At 44.0% G+C, this 20,948-nt stretch overlaps 1 protein-coding gene across 2 annotated transcripts in view; it reads left to right on the top strand.

Moving 5' to 3' along the window:
- FARP1 (FERM, ARH/RhoGEF and pleckstrin domain protein 1) overlaps positions 1–20,948 on the top strand; it is a 288,333-nt gene that overhangs the window by 95,040 nt on the left and 172,345 nt on the right. The gene's annotated exons all lie outside the window — the stretch shown is intronic.

Below are 20,948 nucleotides of genomic sequence, written 5' to 3'. Positions count from 1 at the left end.
GCTGTGTGGGTTGTGGTCTTTGATCTGTTCCTAGCCTCAAGCGTGGCCCTTAGCACATAGCAGGGACTTAATAGGTGTTTATGGATTAAATGAATGAATAAAGATGTTTATTCTTGTAAAAATAGCAGTTTCTGATTTCTGACTAAGATGCATAAATGTGCGTTTGAATAACCATAAAAGAAAGGTAGGTAATATCGAAAGTTATTATTGGAATATGAATTTACATGGATGGCTGTCAGAACTGGAAGGCTGGTCCCGTGTGCCCATGTACAAGCTAGAAAAGTGAGGCTCAAACAGATGAGTGCTTCACTGCAGGTCATTTAGCTAATGGTGGCCACAGTGGGGCCAGAATTTGCATCTCCTCCTCCTGGTCCAGGATTCTGTCAACTGGACCCTGGGGCACTCTTACAGTGGTTTTGTTCAAGAGGGGGATGGCTTTCTTCAACTTAACAGGAAGTCCTCCTTGGGGAGGGAGGTGAACAGACAACTACAGAAATCCCTCAAATTCACACATTAGCATTATTAATGTAATAAGATTCCTGATCAACGAAGAAAACAGACTAGATTGGGATGGTCATACAGTTAATTGTATATGTATTTTAATAATGTTAATAGTTTGTACAACAGAAAAATGGGAAAGTTACGAGTGACTTTATTGTCAGATGAATTTTTCAAAATACTTGCTGGAACATAATTTTGGTCTCTCCAAAGTTCTTGATTATTCAGTGTGAGAATGACAAGGCTAAGGGAAAATCAGCGCATGCGGTATCACTCGGTAACTTCAGATGTCAAATATGGCCCTTATCCAGTTAACATCCAGACGGTGTTTAGTAGACTCCGTATAAGGTTCATGACCTGAGTTTTTGTTTATTTTCGAAAAGATAGCATTTGCCAAGAGTAGGGTCTGGGTTTTGGTATTTGGAGACTCTCCCGAACCCTCAGGCACGCACACCTTATACACGCGTGGTGATGATATTGTCATGTTACTTTGACATGAACCCAAAGACAAGCCATTGGTGCCCAGCAGATGGACAAGAGAGCTGTGATGGCAGACAGGCTGGCCGGACTCCTTGGGTACCACAGAATGCTCAGTACTTCTGTGTTCATAGGCTGCTTTAGAATGTGCCCTCCAAAAATACCAGCCACCTCTGTACTTTGTACTTTCAACGCTCTGAAGACTTTTAACCTTCATACCAGCCCACTTAGTTGCCTATGCTTTCTAAGGGTCTGAAATCGTGTGTAAGGAAGTGTCCAGTACTGGTCTTTAGGAAAAGTTATCTATTAAGCCCACTCTGACATTCAAGTCCATGACTCCGTGAGCGCTGGTGATAGTTTATACTTCAGAGGAAACTCTAACTGCCTCCGAGTCTCGGTATTATTTTTAGAACTCTTCCAAATAGTTTGACACCAACATTTTCCAACTTGATTTTGGCAAGCATGGACCCCTGAGATTTTAAAGTAGCTCTTATCAAAATAAAACCAGTTACTTGGTTATGAGTAGGTAGAATTCCAAAGGTTGGCACGGACGCTGCAAGTGTGGGGTGTGATGAATTAAGAGCTGTATGTTGATTTAGGCTGCGACAAAAGCGATCTGTTCTGCAAAGCAAGTTTTTTCCGCAAAGAAATGTGTGACGTTTCTAAGCTTTGAAAAGGGTGCTTAGGGAGATGAAGATAATTTGAAGCATTAAGGAATGTTGTTCAATGTTTATTGGCAGTGGCCCTCCGTTGAGCCTTTTAGCCTCCATGACCGGGTGATTATGGTGGTGACAATGATGCTGATGTGGTGATAGTGATGGGGATGATGGTGATGGTGATGATGAGAGCATCGGGAGGTACTGTTGACTGAGCATGGCTGCAGGGGACTTCTGGGGTGCTGTCTCAGGAAGTGACCATAGCAACCCTCTTGAGTTGCATGTTGCAATCTGATTTAGCGATGAAAAAACTGAGATTCATATCAAAGATATGACATTAGCCAAAAACGGAATTCAAATCCTGCTTCCCCCACTTTTTAACTGTGACCTGGGTTTTGCCATTTGTAAAATGAGGGTAACAGTACCCATCTTAAAGGACGGTTGTGAGGATTAAATGACATAATGTATGTTGTGATGACATGGAGCTTTCCAAGTGCTCAGTCTGTGTAGCCCGCTGCTGGCGCTGCTGTCTCTGCCCAAGGTCACTTGCCTGGGAAATGTTGGGCTCAGTATCAAACCCAGGTGTGCGTTGCTTGTACCCTTTTCATGGTCCTGCGTCAGTTTACAGCCAGTTTTCCAGTAAAGTGGGCCATGCGGTCACTTTTAGGTTTGCTGTAATAAACAGGCAGAATTCCTTTGTTCGAGGTCAGCGTTCATCGTCGTGTATGTGGGAGCACGCGTGCACACTTAGAATTTGGAACAAATTGATCCTCAGTTTTGTCTCCTTCACAACACAAAATGGGGCGTATCAGATGGTTATGAACATCTTTGAAAATAGCACTCTATACTTTTTGTCCAAGTGGTCATTGCGTTAGGGGGACCCCTGAGCTTCCGGGCAAAGTGATGGTATGAGTGGGCGTCTCTGAAAAGCACTGTGTCCTCCCTCTCCCCAAACAGCCATCGCATAATGACACGCTAATACGTGCCATTATTGGTGTTTGTGTCATCTGAGCATTTTGGGTTTGAAGTGAGTGTTCGAACCTTAGCTCCACTCTTAATAACTGTGTGATTCTGAACAAATGTCTTTACTTTGGGGAGTCTCAGTTACATCAGCTGTAAAATGTGGATGAGAATAATGTCTGTCTATTTTTGAGTTAGCAGTAGTGCCTGCAAAGGGACTAGGGAGCATGTGTGACATGATGAGACAATTCTGGGCACCTAATAGGTGCTCAATAAAAAGGAGGTGTTCTGTCTCGGTGCTTGAACTTGAAGCTCTTGTCAGAATTTTGTCTGTTGTATTTGTCTTAAACCTATTAATGAGCCATGTATTCTTCTGCCTGCGTTGCTCTAAATGCAGAATGAGATTTAAGCCAAATAAGCTAAATGCATAACAGTTTAGCTCTGGTCAGCTGTTCATACATTCAGATCCAGCCTCAGCATAAATAGCCTTACCATGAATTCACAAGAAATTGCTGAGTGTTCAGGATCTTAGGCTCACTGCTGGGATTAATTTTTTTTGTTTTTCCAGCAGACAGTCTAGAGAATATCCATGATGCTGTAAATGAAAACATATGTGAGGGTAACGGATGGCAAGGGGGAAATGGGAAAAGTAACCACCGGATTTTCAGGAACCACTTCATGGAGAAGAGCTGCTGGCCTGGCCACAATTGGGGCAAAGAAAAAGATACATTTAGTACAGAGCTCCTTTTATGGCATTCTCTTTTTCAAAAAGATTGTTTTGCATTGAAAAGCAGAGGAAGGCATCTTTATCTCTAGAAGAAACTTTTTGAAACAATGAATTTCCCAAACCAGAGGGTTTAGCTTCATTTGAGCGTATAGGAGGAAGCAGGCATGGGGAGTCCCTTTTCCAACCTCCCTTGGCCACCCCAAGTAAGCTTAATTAATGGACAGGACATAAGAGCAAAATGAGAAAATATTGTTGGTTCTGCAGGTTTCTTACAAATGCAAAAGTGGTTGCTGTGTAATCATAAAATCCACTGATTTGCTGATACCTTAAAATACGAAACAGTGCTCTTTTTAATTGCACTTACTTTCACGGGTTGGTTTTGTAAAATATTGGTAATGAGAATAAGATGGAAATGTGTATTTTGTTTATTGCTCCTTTTACAGTTCTACATAGCAGATTTCTTTCAGAGTTCGTAAAGGGTGATATCATATCTTCAACTTAATTTTAAAAAACAGTCCCCTTCGAAAAACCTGATTCCAAGCTCATGACTATTCATGGTCTTTGTAGATTTCATAAACCGCGTGTCAGGCAGAGACCGTGGGAGAAAGGTCTCCTATTATAACTGCGGGGAAAGGGTGGGGAGTTGGGAACATTTAGTGGGAAACGTAGGTTTGATGATGTTTGAGCATCATCTGGCCTCCGTCTCACCACCCCCCAAATCCAGAACCATCTATGTGAGTGTTAGAAGCATCACCAAAACTTAAAGCAACAACCCTTTTGGAGGGCAGTTCGGCAGCAGGTCAGCGATCTGAAAAATGTGCCTAGCTTTGCTCTACAGATGCTAGGAAGTGCTCTTACAGAGTTAGTAGAAGGAAATAGTCCAGCGAAAGATGTTTGTGAAAGGGATGTTAATAATAAAATAAAACTTTATGTCCACTTCAGTGATTTTTTATTTGTACACAGAATTCTACATAACTATTGAAATGTTGATAAGGATTTCTATTGCCAGTAAAATCGAATACCTATATTACGCTGTATTTTAAGCAATGAATCAGTATTTGAAATCTGAGGGAGGTTTTTCTGGTATTATGTTATTCATTCTGAATTTGTGACACTAAGGGAGCTCTGGGACACGCATGCGTGGTAGAGACAGAAGGGAGAGGGTGTTTGCCAGGGACTCGGGGGGGATGGGGAGTCATTGCTTAGTGGATGCACAGGTGCAGTTCTGCAGGATGAAAAAAGTTCTGGAGCTGGATGGGGACGATGGTTGCACAACGGTGAGGATGCGCTTAATATGCCACTGAGCTGTCCACAGTAAATTGGGGAATTTTATTGTACCACAATAAAATTAATGGTGTAATTGTACCACAATTCTTAAAAAAGGAAATGAAATAATAAAAAGAATGATGAGTAATAATTTTTTAAACGTATGTGTGGGCATCACTCACCCATGGAAAGTTCAGCTTTCGGAAGGAAACTTCAGGTTTCAATTATAAACATTTTAGTGTGCATCTCTCAGAAGATCAGGTTTTTTCCCAACCTCATTACTATGCCATTATCATACCTAAAATTCTTCAGAAAAATTCCTGAACACCACTGAATGCAAAGTGAAAACGTTTTGACTAAAAAAATACAATATTTTTTTAGTCTTATATTCCTCAAGCTTTTTCAGAGATGGAATCATCTGTGTGTTTAGAGAACCACTGGCCTTGGCAATGTCAGTGCTCTGGAAGCTTTTGGACATGGTAGGATTTTATGAAGGGGGAGGGAGAGAGTAATAGGATTTTCTAATCTTTCTTGCTGACCCTGGCTAATCATGTCAAAATAAAAATACACATTTTTTGGGTCCTCTTCTGTTTTCCATCAGCTTCTCATCCTCTACTGCCATTTTCCTGCTCTTTGTACATCTGTTCAAATCCCCCTTTAAGAAGAAAAGCCATAATTGATGTGTGGCTACACTGGAGGTATCCAAGCTAGAACTTTTGACCTATCGGATAACTGAGCTTTTACTCATTATTGACCTAATGAACAGGACCTGATAAGAGCGGGCTTGTGGGGTTGTGAAGCCCTCCCTGTCTCACTATGCATTTTCCTTTAAAAACTGTTAATGCTGGTTGGAGTTTATACAGTCACTAGCCAGACTGGTTCCGTGTCAGGACGCATCGGTATATCTTGAAGATGCGGCAGACCACGTGAGCATCCTGCTTACTTATTTGTCAGCTCCAACAGGTATCGTTTAATTTGAGAAGGTCAAGTTTCCAAGAGTACAGGTTAAAGTGGAAAACCTAAATAGTTGCAAAGATGGTAAGAAAGGAAGAAAACCAGAGGCCATCACCAGCTGTCTACCGGGTCTCTCTCGTTCTCTGCCAGGGATGTAGTTTCTTGCCCTCATGCAGAAGTGGCAAATTCTAAAGCAGCCGCGGAATGCTGCCATCTGGTAGGATTCTTCACATGTATTTGTGATTTCATTTATTAACTAACTCAAGAATTTAAGATGTTCTTGATTTCTGGTTTTCTTTCTTTTTAATCAGGAAGCATTTGCTGCTGTGTAACAAGTCTCAGAAATGTATTTGGGGGGCTAAAGTGCAGCCCATCTTCTTGCCCACCTGCTCCCCGCCGTTTTGGGCCTCCCCCAGACTCAGCACGAGGGACCAGAGGTTTGTACCCCCAAGGTTGCCAGCCACTGACCGCTCAGACCACCCTCTTCACCTCGCTTCACAGTGTTTGATTATAAAAATGGCAGCGTTACATTTAAAAAATTAATATTCCAGAAAGGTTTCTTGAAAACTTGACCTTTTGCACACTTTATAAAGAGAAGAAAAGAGAAGGGAGAGTTCTTGGTATAAGTGAGATGGAGCTTGGCTTAAGCTTCAGACCAAAGATGATGATTAGATGGAGGGGAGGTTGCCTGGGGAATGTTCCAGGGGCCATAGAAATGGGAAATTTAAACACCTGGAAAGAGTGTCTGTGTACGCGCATGTGTGTCTCTGTGTATATGCGTGTGTATGTATGTGTGTTGAGAAGAGCTGTGTGTCCTCCAACCAGTTACCTCCGAGCCTCAGTTCTGACGCTCATAAAACAAGGGAATTGGAATCACCGATCCTTCAAGGTTCTTTCCTGCTTTTAACCCTTTGGGTTCTGGACCATATTAGATGTATAAACTCCTGCACCTGCTAGATAGACAGCCCATTTCAAGGACAGTTCCAGAAGACCCACTCCTTACATTAAATGCAATTTAAAAAAACATTAACCAAGCTCCATAATACATTTTTTTTTTTAAACTTCACTATTCACTTGTATTCTGAGCACCGTATTTGCCTGCTTCAGGGAGGGGACATTTCTTACTTTTAATAAAATTATGAGTTTCTTCTGCCACCAAAAGAATTTTTGTGCGCCTGCTGTTAGCCGGTTGAATAAATTACAGGGCTTCTTTCCTTATTCCTTTTCTTATTTATGACTTTGGATACTAACTAGTTGCCACCAGTGGTTCAGGACACAGTGGGGAAGGCAAAATATATTCTTCTTTTGTGTGTTATTTACTCATCACTCATCTGTCTAAAATATGTAAAACTTGTCTTATATTTCAGGATGCTCTTCATCATGTTAGAATTCCTGAATCACGTGTTAGAACTTGTCTTACATTTCAAGACGCTCTTGACCATGTGTTGCCTATTGATGGGTGAAACATTGCATCATTTAAAATGTTTCTCTGCTCTTTTTCATCTGTTCCATTTAAAAATAACAATACAAGGTTCCACCAGCTTTGCCGTCTCCCTCCATGTTGAGTTCAGCCATTGCAAATATTCCCTGCTTCCCACATAAACTATGCAGACATCTGAAAGAGCAAGGTTATGGGACCCAGAGGTCTGGAACCCACCCCAGCTCAACTCTGAGCCAGAGAAAGCAAAACATGAGAGTTAACCTCCAGCTCGCCCACAGTGCTTGTTTTATTTAAAACCGCCTGGTTCCCTCCCTCTCCACCTGCCTTTTAGGCCCTTGTTCTTGGAATCCCTGAGGCTTCAGCTAGAACTGCTTTTCCATGTTTTCCCGAGGCAGTGAGTTCTAACACGAAAACTATATTCTGGCTTTAATCACCTTGTTCTGCCAAAAAGCTGACCAGTGTTTGAAATTCAGTTCTCGTCTGCTACTTGCCAGGTTTACCAGCCTGAGAGCAGCGTTAAACGGGGCCGCAGATGGTATGCAGAGGCCTGGGAGTGATCCCAGAGCCCCTTGGTGGCCGGAGAGAGTCAAGGCCACGGTGTGAGTCAGTTCGACACAGAGGCAGGAGGAGAGACTTCACATTTAACGCCTGCGCTGTTGGAGGCCTTTATAAGGTGTCTTAGACTCAGGGATAGACAGGTGTGGCGAGGGAGAGTGGGATTCTGAGATCCCTACCAGTATGGTGGACAGTCAGTGTTGCTGGAGTGTGGGTGGTCTCATGCCTTTTAAAAAAAATTTATTGAAGTATAGTTGATTGACAATGTTGTGTTAATCTCTGCTCTACAGCAAAGTGACTCAGTTATACATACATATACATTCTTTTTCATATTCTTTTCTATTCTGGTTTATCACAGGATATTGAATATAGTTCCCTGTGCTCTACAGGAGGACCTTGTTTATCCATTCCTCTATATAATAGTTTGCATCTGCTGATTCCCAACTCCCAATCCATCCCTCCCCTCTTACCTTAGTTTTATAGGTGAGGCCTGAGGCGGAGGGAGAGGGGATACTTTGCTCAGGGTCCCAGGGAAGCGCTGGGGATTTGTTGAGAACTGGCCCATCCTTGCGGCGGTGGGTGAGGGGGGTGGAATGCCTGCCTTCCAGAAAGAAATCCCGGGGTCCGTCTGCCTTCCCCTCGGGCTCGTGTGTAACCTTTTGTTCCATGCCCTCATCATCACCTCTGCTCTGCTTTGACCAGACTGCATTCCTCCTCATAGATTTAAATCAGCTCCCATAAATCTTTGTGACTTTGTGCTTTTTTCTTTTTTTGCCGCGGAGCTTTGCTTTTGGCTTTGAACAGAATGGGGACGGGTGGAAAAATCGTGTGTGGGAAGGAGTTCATGGTGTTGTAGGAAGAGCATTTATTGATGTTTGGAAAAATATCAGTTTGTGATATAGATGCTGTCTTTCTGATACGTGACATGCTTGTGTAGGAGTTGGGGGGAAGGTAGAAAAGGAAGCAACACATGGTTTGCATTTCTCTGTGTGGATGATTCTTTGAACAGCCCTCCTTGTGCTAATTTTGCTTCCTCTAGGTCGATACCATGTTATTCTTATTTGCCAACGGTTCCTCTTCCTCCAGCCTCCAAATGTGTCATGCACAACACACTTGGCTTATTTTAGCGACACTTAAGCAGCTGGATGGCAGCTTATAAATATGATTTGCCTCCGGGTTGGGTTAGGCAGTCAAGTGTTTTTCCACTGAAGATCATGGAAAGCTGAGTTCATGGAAGAGACGAGCAAAGCTCTCCAGTTAAAATCGAAATGAAAAGATCTCTACTCAATACTCTGTAATGACCTATATGGGAAAAGAATTTTAAAAAGAGTGGATATGTGTATATGTATAACTGATTCACTTTGCTGTGCAGCAGAAACTAACACAACATTGTGAATCAACTATACTCCAAAAAAATTTTTTTTTAAATAATATAAAACGAAAAGAGAGAAATGAAAGGATTGAATTATAGTTTTCATGGAAACTGGTCATTCCAGGCATATGTTCGAGGAATTCGTGCATTTTGTATTCAGGTAAACTGGTTGCATTACTAGCTTTGAGTTAGTGTGTTAAAATGGCATTAGTTGCATATGAATTTTAGTTGAAAAGTTTTTCAAGAGGTAAAATTGGAACGATAGAGGATAATGAATAGTCAATACTCTGTCATGTCCAAGGTTAATCTACCAGATCATTCAATTGCTGTTCATTAGCGTGTAGAGGTATTGGGTGTTTTCTGGAGAACCCAAGTATTACCGTGGTGTAGTATAAACATTGACAGATTTAGAAACATTCGTAATGAGAGGCATTCACCAAGTCTTCTTACCAAGTGTCTCAGCCACTTTTACTGTTACTTTCCTAGTTATAGTTCATCTTAAACATTATTTTTATTTACAATGTTTATATCCCAAGAGAATCTCTGGCCATCTCCCAAGAAGACAGATAACAAGGATGTTATTACTGAATTGGTTTTCCAGAGAAAAATTGGAAACAGCTTAAACATCCATTAATAGGCTAGATAAATAGAAGATGGTTTATTTAAAGCAATACTATGCCAGCCAGACTTAAGGGAGTAAGCCACACTTACAGAAAGAAATCAACATAGGTTGATTGCAAGAACATATTGTTGAGTGGCACAAGGGTATGGTTTAATTTATTAAAAAAAATCATATATAGCAACAGTTTCCTGCATTTCTATAGATGGGGATGCGAATGTATGTGTGTGTAAAATAGATCGGAAAGGTACATAAAATACAGGATAGTGATCAATTCCTCAGATAGGAAGGTGGAATGGGAATCATTTTATCCATAGTGGTTTTTTCCTATTATTAATAAAAAAGACCTGAAACAAATGTGATGAAATTTTATTTGTCATTTCTGGGCGGTTGGATATATACTCTTTTATCATTATTTTCACTTGACCCTATTTTAAGATCTGTTCCCCCCCGAATAAAAAATTCTACACCCGTTATTCAGAAGTCATAAACTACTGAACAATAAAGAAGGAAATAAAGATCTCTCGTGATCTCATATAAAAGTACACAACTTTAATACGTATTTCTTTGGCAAGTGCTCCTTGAAGGACTTTTTTTCTAAGGAATAGCTTAGTCTGTCTGCAGAAATCTAGCCTCATAGATGCCTAACGGTGTGGTTGAGTAAATCATGGCATGGCTGTAAAGCACTACGTGATATTTATCATCTTAGAATTGATCTCATGTTTGATTATGAATCTGAACCTTTTATACTGTGCCATTCTTCTGTTGGTTTTCCTTTTCCCATTTCTTTTCAGGTTTTTCCCCCAACTTTTTATTCGTTATTCCTACACGCTTTGGAAATACAGTGACTTTTGTTATCAGCATTATTGCATCCTTGATTCTGACTTTTGAGTTAGACACTGATTCACCAGTGACCTTGGGGAAATCACCTCCCCTTTGTTCTTCCATAAGTCACCATTCGTGGAGCTGGCCCTGGATGGGAGGATCCACAGAGCCTGAAGAGGCTTTGGTCTGCCTGCCTCTGTCCTGGTTTCCTAATCTCCGAAATGAAACTAATAATTCCTGCCTGGTGTCCTGCAAGCAGTTTAGGGAGCACTTGGGGAGATGCCCTAGGCACCTACACACCTGGGCAAAAGGCAGCTTCCATCTTTCTCTCCTGTTTTCCCCTCCAGTAAAAAAGGTCCATCTCTGCTTCCCTAGATACCTTAGCTGGTGCACTAGGCCGGGGCCTCTCTTTCATGCTCTCCCCTACTTTCCTAGCCCCATTTTGAAAACTATTCCCCTTCTAAACCTTGCTCACACATTATCTCATTTGGGAAATCTGTGCCACCGCTGTGTCTAAGATGTGCTTTGTTCTTTTTTTTTTTTTAATTTTATTTTTATTTATTTATTTTTTTGGCTGCGTTGGGTCTTCGTTTCTGTACGAGGGCTTTCTCTAGCTGCTGCGAGCGGGGGCCTCTCTTCATCGCGGTGCGCGGGCCTCTCACTGTCGCGGCCTCTCTTGTTGCGGAGCACAAGCTCCAGACGCGCAGGCTCTGTAATTGTGGCTCACAGGCCTAGTTGCTCCGTGGCATGTGGGATCTTCCCAGACCAGGACTTGAACCTGTGTCCCCTGCATTGGCAGGCAGATTCTCAACCACTGCGCCAGCAGGGAAGCCCTGTGCTTTGTTCTTGAACCTTATAAACAGTATTGTTACTGTTCGCTTCCATAGCACCACACCTGCCAGACCTGAGTGCATTAAAGGCAAGATGCTGGTCTTAGTTAATGTTATGACCCTACTAGGTGCCAGACGGGGGCCCTGGCACATACCAGATGCTCAGAAAGTGTGGAAATGAGCTGACTTCAAGGCATCCAGCAGGACTGTTGTCCTTTGAAAAGCATACAGTGCTAAGCATGTGAAAGGTGGTATCACTGGATGTATCTGAATGTGGGCGTGTCCAGGTGTTACGCTGGTTACGTGATCTTTTTGTGTTAGCAGTGCTGGTCACAGCATGGCGCACATGCATACACACATGCCTCCTAGTGAATTTATATAAGTCTAGTGAATTCACATCCAGCTGTTTAGGTGCCTAAAGAGGTGATTTCAACTTTGCTTCTCTGGGCTACACCCAGCTCTTAATGCTGCATTCCAAAGGTGTTTATTCAACCTTATTTTCAACAACACGTGAGTACTGGACATCTGTTCGGCTCGAGGTTCTGGGTCTTGTGGGGCTTGAGGGGGGCAGCTCCGAGCTCACAGTCTGGTGGCAGAGGCAGATGTAAACGTTAGCTCCGTGTGAAAAGCCGGACCTCAGACGGTAGCTGTGCCGGGTGGGTTTTCTCTGTGGTGTGTTGTAAAGTTCTCTGCCCCCCCCCAGAATCATCCCTTGATCCCCAGGAGTGACGTTAATCATTCTACGTGACAGGAGAAAATAAGCTAAAAGCTGCCACATGACTTTTAAGTGCTCTTTTCCATTTTTTTTCCCCCTGATGTGACTAATGAGAGCAAAATTGGTGTCAAGGGGCATGGAATTAATAGATGCCATTTGCACCAACCCATTCCTTTATTGATAAGGAAAGCGGGACCTAAGGAAGATAAGTAAGCAAAGGGTTGGCGTTCCATCTAAAAGGGTTTTCCAGCGCACTTCAGCAATGATTGTCACATTAATGGACCCCTTTTCTGTTGAATCTGAAACAGGAGGGAACGGGGCAGGGCACAACCTTTAGAAGAATGACATAGCCATAGGACATGACAAAAACTGGTCAGAACCAACTAGGTCCAAGATGGCGGAATACGACTTCCAGTAACCTTGAGCCTCACTATACGCTCATTGTAATACATTAGCTGCTAAATGACACACCCACCAGCGCCCCGACAGTTCTGAGGCCAACCATAAAAGGCCGAAAGGTGGGCGGTGGCCCAGTACCTGGAAATCTCCGCCCCTTCCCCGAAATAAGTGGAATAATCCTCCCACTCATTAGCCGGTGAAATTACCCAGCCTATAAAAACTAACCACGCCATGTTTCGGGTCTCTCTCGCCTTCTGAGATGGGCCACACTCTGTCTGTGGAGTGTGTTTCTCTCTGAATAAATCCACTTCTTACCTATCACTTTGTCTCCCACTGAATTCTTTCTGAGACAAGACATCAAGAACCTCAGATTCATCGGGAAGAAATCCATCTGAAAGGCAGCAGGACAGAGGGGGAAGCCTTAATTTTGGTGTCAAAGATTTGGGCTCAGATCCAGTTCGGCCAGTGCGGGCTGTGTGGTCCTGGGCAGGTTTGCTGTCTGGGCCTCATTGTTCTTCTCTGTACAGTGGGATTAACAACAGCAACTTTGTCCTGTGAAGGAAATAAGGTACAAGAGGCACCAGGGCCCAGAACACTGCCCTCCACACCAAATTAACACATCAGCCCTGGGGCTTTGCTGGTGGCGCAGTGGTTGAGAGTCCGCCTGCCAATGCAGGGGACGCGGGTTCGTGCCCGGGTCCGGGAAGATCCCACATGCCGCGGAGCAGCCGGTCCCGTGAGCCATGGCCGCTGAGCCTGCGCGTCCGGAGCCTCGGCTCCGCAACGGGAGAGGCCACAACAGTAAGGGGCCCGCGTACTGCAAAAAAAAAACCCATCCGCCCTTTTTAATGTAGTTTGAACGTTAACACAGAGTGTACCCATTCACTTACCTGGAGGAGGAGCCAGAGCCTAGGTGAGTCACTCTTTGGAACCACTTTTGGAAAGTTTTCTGAAGTCACAGATTTCAAACCAGCTTGTGAAATGTCCAGATATTACATGTAGATCAAAAAGTGAAGGCGATTCCAAGATACTCTTAACTGTTAATAATTGAAAACTAGAAAATGTTGGAGGAGAGGCACAGGGAAAGGGTTTTTTTATATATATATATATATATATTTTTTTTTTTTTACCATGGCGTTCAACAAATTAATATCATAGAGAAAAACTGCATAAACAGCGAGTTTTAGCCACAGGCTCATTTCCAAACAAGGGCCACTGTGTTTTTCCTTAGAGAAAGCCTCGCGCTCCAACCTCCTGGCACGCAGGGTAGACTGAGTCGTCCTTGGGGCTTGGCTTCGGCGTCCCAGATGCTGCTTTGAGACGGCTTGGCCTTCCTGCCTCCATCTGGCTATTGGTGTGGACGTGGGAAGTGTGGGCTTTGTAAATACAGATCGTTCTCCCCTTGGTGATGATGTAAATGCTTTCCAAGCCTGGCCACCGTGCCCCGGGCTTTTAGCTCAGACCTGTATGGGCTTTGCTCCAAGTCCTCTGTTGGGCCGGCCCCTTCCCGTGCTGGGATGCTTGTCGAGCATCATAAAGGGCCTACGGTGGCTCCTGGGGAGCCTTACTCAAATCCGTTTTTCTGGCTGTGGGAAAGGATTCCAGTTCATTAGGCTCACACAGGCTGCAGGGATGTTCCTCTGTTCACAAGCCCTCAGGCAAGGTCAACAGAGCTATGACAGGAATCCAAGCAATGTCTGTGCCCTCACAACAAAGGACTCCGGGACTCTGGTTCACTCACTGCGGCCTGTGTTGGGAGCCGGTATCTAGTGATTGCTGACTGCTGTTTTCTTGTCTCTTCTGCTTAACCTGCTGGACACCTCACACCCCATTTCAAAATGAAATGGAGAAGCGAGATTACAGAAGGGTTTGTAGATTACAGACTACAGCTCATAGGCAGATCTCACCCACCAGCTAGGAACGGTTCTGATTTTTTTTAACTTAAAAAAATTTAAATTGCAAAATAGACATACCGTAAAATCAATCATGTTAAATAACTATGTTTAAGTGCAGCATTCAGTCGTGTTGAGTATATTTGCATTGTTGGGCAGCCAATCTCCAGAACCTTTTCATCTCGCAAAACTGCATCTCTGTGCCCTTTTGCATTTTTTTTTTTTTGGCGGTACGCGGGCCTCTCACTGTTGTGGCCTCTCCCGTTGCGGAGCACAGGCTCCGGACGCGCAGGCTCAGCGGCCATGGCTCACGGACCTAGCCGCTCCGCGGCATGTGGGATCTTCCCGGACCGGGGCACAAACCCGTGTCCCCTGCATCGGCAGGCGGACTCTTGCCACGGATCCAGCTATACTGCTTGTAATCAAAAGGCTTTGAGAAACAGGTAATTTTATAGACGGGGAAGTACATCATCCTTATTGCGAGGTAAACCTAGGTTATTTTTCAATGGCACATTTCACATTTGAGCACCAGGGAAACCTGTAGTAAGCCGTAGTAACCCTTTCCCAGTTGATCAGGGTCCATCACCGGACTCTGTGGAGACTGAGTTGTTGATGTATCTTGAACAGCACGTAACTGGTAAATCGGACAAAATGTGCTCTGTGCTTATTTTTCAAGAACTCTCGTAGACCGCCCTGAATTCTCGGTGTAGGCAACACTAGGTTGCACGTCTGGTTTTCAATATGTATGTAAATGGGCTTTGCCTTGTCTTGGTTTTTAAACTCTTCATGAATTATAATACCTCAGTATATTTTTCTTGGAATCATCCACTTTGTTAAATGTTCACCGTACTGACGGCACTCCCCTCCTAGATGCTGGCGGTATGTGGGATCTCTAGAGTTCCTTTGTGTTTACAGCTGTGTACATGGGAAACTGATGAGTTCACAGAATACCAGTTTCATGATGGCCTAAGAAAACCTCCTGGGGAATGATGAGGGGTTGTGAATCTTGCCATGATCTGTATCAGTTATATAGCCCACATATGAGTATTGTCATGGTCTAGATCAGGTATATAGCCACCTTTCTTATTTGATGAGAATGGTTTTCTTGGTCTGAGAATTGGGACGACTCAAAAACTGAAACTGGGGCTTCCCTGGTGGCGCAGTGGTTGAGAGTCTGCCTGCCGATGCAGGGGACACGGGTTCGTGCCCCGGTCCGGGAAGATCCCACATGCCGCGGAGCGGCTGGGCCCGTGAGCCATGGCCGCTGAGCCTGCGCGTCTGGAGCCTGTGCTTCGCGACAGGAGAGGCCACAACAGTGAGAGGTCCGCGTACCGCAAAAAAAAACCAAAAACCAAAAAACTGAAACTGAGTGTGTGTTTTAGTCTTTCTTTCTTTTTTTTTCTTTTTAAATTAGGCAGTGTATGGAGATAGTGTGGTGATCTGCAGAAAGCAGTGGCCTGAGATCAGAAGGGCCAGTCAATGTAAGAATCTAGAAGCTAATCTCTTTATGAGTAATCGTGGGCCATAATTTCCTCATAGTTTCACAAAGTAAGAAAAGAGAGGTCAAAATTGTTCAAGCTCTTTTCATGAGTATTATTATAAAGTTTGCTGTTGTCACCGTGATTTCCCATATCAGGATGACAGAAAGTTGAAAATGGCCTACTTCAAATTACTCAAGGAGATGGAGGAACTGTTTCTTTCATTCATGGATATTTGAGAGTCTGCTGTGGTTTAGACACTGTGCTAGTTGTTGGGGAAACAGCGCTCAACAAAAGAGACCTGGGATCTACCCCCGTGAAACCTAGAGTTTGGAAGAAATAATACATTCTACAAACAGTTACACAGGTGACTACAGTTTTTCAAATACAGGTGACAGCAGTGAAGGAACCATTTGGTGTCATTTGCTAAATGCTCCACTTAACAGTTTGCCGAGTCAGCCTTGTCAGCCTAAGAAGAGCTAATCCCGTGGACACATCTTACATCGATGAGTGCCTCTCTTACACTAGGGAATATAAATGATTTTTAAAGCACCCCAAAGTACCCCTCTGTGCACTTGAGAAAAAGCCCAACAGTCATTGCGGAGAATGATTTTAATTAAAAGATGAGAGGAATTTGTGTGTGTGTGTGTGTGTGTGGTATGCGGGCCTCTCACTGTTGTGGCCTCTCCCGTTGCAGAGCACAGGCTTGGGACACGCAGGCTCAGCGGCCATGGCTCACGGGCCCAGCCGCTCCGCGGCACGTGGGATCTTCCCGGACTGGCGCACAAACCCGTGTCCCCTGCATCGGCAGGTGGACTCTCAACCACTGTGCCACCAGGGAAGCCCAAGATAAGAGGAAATTTTAACTTGGGGATCAACTTGTGACGTGCACGCCCTTCATTTTTTCCCCTGAATTCCATTCTTGACCGTCCTTTGTGTTTGGAAGCTTAAGTGGTTTTTATATTTCAGTCTCCAGGGGCCCGATATTAAAGGTGCAAATATGTGGTAAGAATGTCAATGAATAGGCTGCAGTTTTGCCAACTGTATAACCTTTGGTAGTGGCTGCTTGGAGTGTCTTACCCAGAATGGTTTGGAGTTGGAGTTTGGGATCAAAGGCACTGTGCTGGATTTGTGCTGTCTGCTGCTGAGACGGCCTAAGGCCATGATAAGAGCTCTAATCAGCTCACATTTCAGAGATAATTAGTGAGGATTATAAAGCCTGGGCTGAAGAGCCATGGGGGCAGAAAGAAGACACTGGCTGGGCAAAGAGAGGGCATCAGACACAAATGTTTTCAATTTTGTGTAGAGCTAGGAAGGCCCGGGCCACAGTTGAGCTATGCAAGGGCCGTGGGCCTCGTCTAATTTTTTGTCCCACAATAGTGTCTGACCCAATAGGCATTCAATAAGTATTTGTCAGTTAATGTTGAATAAAATCGTAAAGTTTGTTGCTTACATAGCTCCCGTGAGGTAGCGAATGCTATTTTGTGTGTAGGGAAATTGAAATTCAGAAACCACACTGACTAAACGTTGTGAAGGCTGTTTCTGACCTCCAGGAAGGGAGCGCAAGGTCAAACCGTTAGAGGGACCCGCAGAACAGGGATGTGAACGTAGGTTTATCTCCTGACATAGACCATCTTCTTTGTACTACAAAAGGACAGGCGAGAATGATGTGGGCAAGTGATAGATTTTAGCCACTTATAATCCGTCTCTTTGCTTGAAAAGGGACAAAGCCTATGCCAAAGCATAAAAAAAAAGAGTTGCGAGGTGTGTCTGTTAACCTCAGTTGCTTCCGTGGAGGCGTGGACCCAAGGATGTTTCCGTTCGGTGTGAACAGTTTCCACTAATGTACTTGCGTTTGCTTCTGTGTCTGGGATTCTTCTTTCTCTTTATCCGATGGCATCCCTAATAGGTGTAGTCATTTTGTCAGTGTGATCTCTATAGGGAAGAATTTTAAAGATTTGAAAAATGATAAATGAGGACACAAGGTATCCCCAAGATATTCGGGCAAATTCTTTGGTGCTTTCTGGGGGGCACACAGACACACCCGGCTTAGAAAACACATGCTGACTGGTCAGGTTTCTCTTTGAAATGCAGAGCTTCACAGGCTCCTCACTGACCTCAGGTTTCCCTTTCCCTGAGCAGGAGGAGAGACAGGGGGAGGAAAAGGATCGTTTCTTTTTTTTTTTTGATTCTTTATGTTTTAAATTTTGGGGGGCAGTGACTGTTTCTTATTAATTCATCACTTCTAGGGAAGGAGCTTGTCTCAAAAGTTTTGCTTAAAAAACTCTATTAGCATAGAAATAGTCTTTAAAAAATTCTTTTCTCCTACTCCCACCCACCCATCCTTACTCTATAAGATCAGAGGAACCGTGGATGGTCCCATTGAGGGGATTCAGTCTAAACATCAAACACTTGAAAGGTTATTACTCATCACCTTCCGTGCTGGTCTGGACCATTCAGAATCTTACAGGTCAGAAGAAAGGTACCAGTATCATTCAGATAAGTGAAAACCTTCTTTAAAATAGTAGGGTTTAGGAATTCCCTGGAGGTTCAGTGGTTAGAGCTCTGCACTTTATCACTGCCAAGGGCTCAGGTTCAATCCCTGGTCGGGGAACTAAGATCCTGCAAGCCGTGTGGCAGCGGCCAAAAAAGAAAAAGAAAGAAAGAAAAAGGAAAATTAGGGTTTTATTTGCACATCAGGTAACTTTACTATTCCGATTAATTCATTCCTCTTACAAGATTTTTCATTTAGGTCAGATAGTAGATACTTGGCCATAAAGCGATTTGTTAGTTCCCAAGTAATATGATTTCATGGAAAAGTAAACTTCAGCCACATCAAACTATCTTCATCTTGCTAACCTTGAGTGAGTCAGTGAATGAGCTCACGATACACGCTGCGTTCATCTGGCACGTATCTTTCCAAAGGAACACTATGGCTGTACGAAGGTCGAAGGTCGTGTGGTTCTGCAGTAAGTGCTCGAAGTAACCTAATCTCTAATGTCAACAGTTTTATAAACAACACTAACAAGTGGATTCAGATTCTTGTCATACAGAAGTAGACTAAGGGCTTCTCTGGTGGCACAGCGGTTAGGAGAATCTGCCTGCCAGTTCAGGGGACACGGGTTCGAGCCCTGGTCTGGGAGGATCCCACATGGCGCGGAGCAACTAAGCCCGTGCTCCACAACTACTGAGCCTGCGCTCTAGAGCCTACGAGCCACAACTGTGTGAGCCCGCACGCTTAGAGCCCGTGCTCAGCAACAAGAGAGGCCACCGCGGTGAGAAGCCCGTGCACCGCAACGAAGAGTAGCCCCCGCTCGCCGCAACTAGAGAAAGCCCGCGTGCAGCAACGAAGACCCAACTCAGCCAAAAATAAATAAAATAGATTTATTAAAAAAAAAAAGACTAAACACACTCCACTATTTTAAAAATATTTTTATTAAAAAAATCTGTTTTTTTAAATTTTTGACTGCGTCATGCGACTTGCAGGAGCTTAGTTCCCCAACCAGGGATTGAACCCAGGCCCCGACAGTGAGCATACCGAGTCCTAACCACTGGACCGCCAGGGAATTCCCACGCGCCACTGTTTATGCACGAAATAAATGATTTTGCTTCCACAGAAAATGGGCGTGTGAGTATTTTTAGATAAATGAGACGGCGACAGCCGTGAGTTGACCGTCCCTGAGGTTGGGTGATAACTTGGTATATGTTTTAAAATACTCTGTAATCAAAAAAATTTAATGGCTTTAGCTGTGTTTCCCTGACAGCAAAAATCGGACAGGTTTTTAGGGAGGAAAATGCTTGCCTGAGCAGAGTAATTCGTAACATTTTTAGGTTTTGAAAGGAAATTGCCTCCTCTCCCTTTCCTTTTTTTTGTATCTGAAACTGAGCTGAACTATGGTGACAGTTAATATAAAATGTCCCACTTTGCCGGCGAGTGGTTGGCAATGGTGGCTGGTCAGTTTCAAGCCTGAGACGAGGAGAAGGCCTCAGCCTGGCGAATGGCTGATATCTAACCTCCTGGTCGCTTTCTGAGCAGGAGGCGGTGTGATTTGTGCAGTGTTCAGCTGAGAAACATAAAACACTCTTTCATGCATGGGTCTCTCAATGCATCGTAGAAGTGTTTTCATTGAGAAGCTGCAGAGGTTCCAATCTGCACGTTAAGCTAACAAAGAGGTAAAGGACCGGGGGGGGCGTAAACGTCAGGTGTCCTCAGCGATGCTGGCAGTCACTTCTTCCTTTCTCTGAGTCCTGCAGGCCAGTGGAGCCCACTTTGTTTGATGTTGGCTGCTCTGGGTAACAGTCTGAGAGGCTCACAATGGCGGTCCGGCCAGCCTGACGGCCCCGTGCCTGTCACCAGTGTTGTTAAGCGTTACTGGAGGCTAAAGCGCTGTGTTCAGCCCTCCCTCTATTACTGTGGTTGATGGAATGGGGACCCAAATGCCAAGGACGAGATCGGTTTCTAGATTATTGAGTTTTTTAGAGTCTCTGAAAAAGACTGCTAGAGGAGCATCAGAGCCCGCTGATTTTTGCCTGGGGTGTCCAGGCTGTGTAACCAGCACTGTAGAACAGGAATTCCCATTTCATAGAGCCGTTGACTCACACGTGACAGCGTTAAGTGTGGCAGAGGGAAAGGCAGAATATGAGATGATACGTTGTATACATACGACATCTGCAAAAGCTGTATGAGGATGTTAACGCCAGTAAACAAAATCGAAGACCTGAACAGATTCCTGAGTCCAGGTATCCCCTGATTTCTGAAGGGTCGTGTTAGGCCACTTCGCTTTTACCAAAGACCTACATTAGAACCTCTTTTCGCTAATCAAGAGATCAAAACTCTAACCAAAACGTGGGATACTCTTCCCTTTATGACATTTCCATTTATGAAAGGTTTCCTAGGAACACACTCTTGGGATAGTGGGGAAACTTCCTGTAATGTAGTTGTGTTCGTGTAAAGGAAATAGGGGCAACTTTTTTTTTCTTGTTTAAAATTGTCTTTCATGTTAGGTTGTTTTTGCAGTTGGTGTTTTTTTTGTTTTGTTTTGTTTACAAAAGAACTAAAATAAGTTGGCTTTCTGGTATTCACAAAGTTCCAAAAATGGAATTTTCCGATGCAACGGTTTAAATAGTGGTTAGGTTCCATGATGTCATTGAAGAGGATTTAGGGTCTCCCCGTGTCTTTCCCGAGACCTGAATGATGCCTCCCAAACCCCGTGCAGGGGGAGGGGTGCCCGCTGCTGCTCTTCGACACCCATATGGGGTATATTTCCAGCAAGGCAGACTCGGC

Source organism: Aethalodelphis obliquidens, unplaced genomic scaffold (genome assembly GCF_003676395.1).
Source record: "Aethalodelphis obliquidens isolate GAN/ISIS:26980383/991018 unplaced genomic scaffold, ASM367639v1 scaffold15, whole genome shotgun sequence".
NCBI classification, from domain to species: Eukaryota; Metazoa; Chordata; class Mammalia; order Artiodactyla; family Delphinidae; genus Aethalodelphis; species Aethalodelphis obliquidens.
The sequence above is the reverse complement of the archived record's forward strand: the minus strand, read 5'-3'. Positions and strand labels throughout refer to the sequence as shown.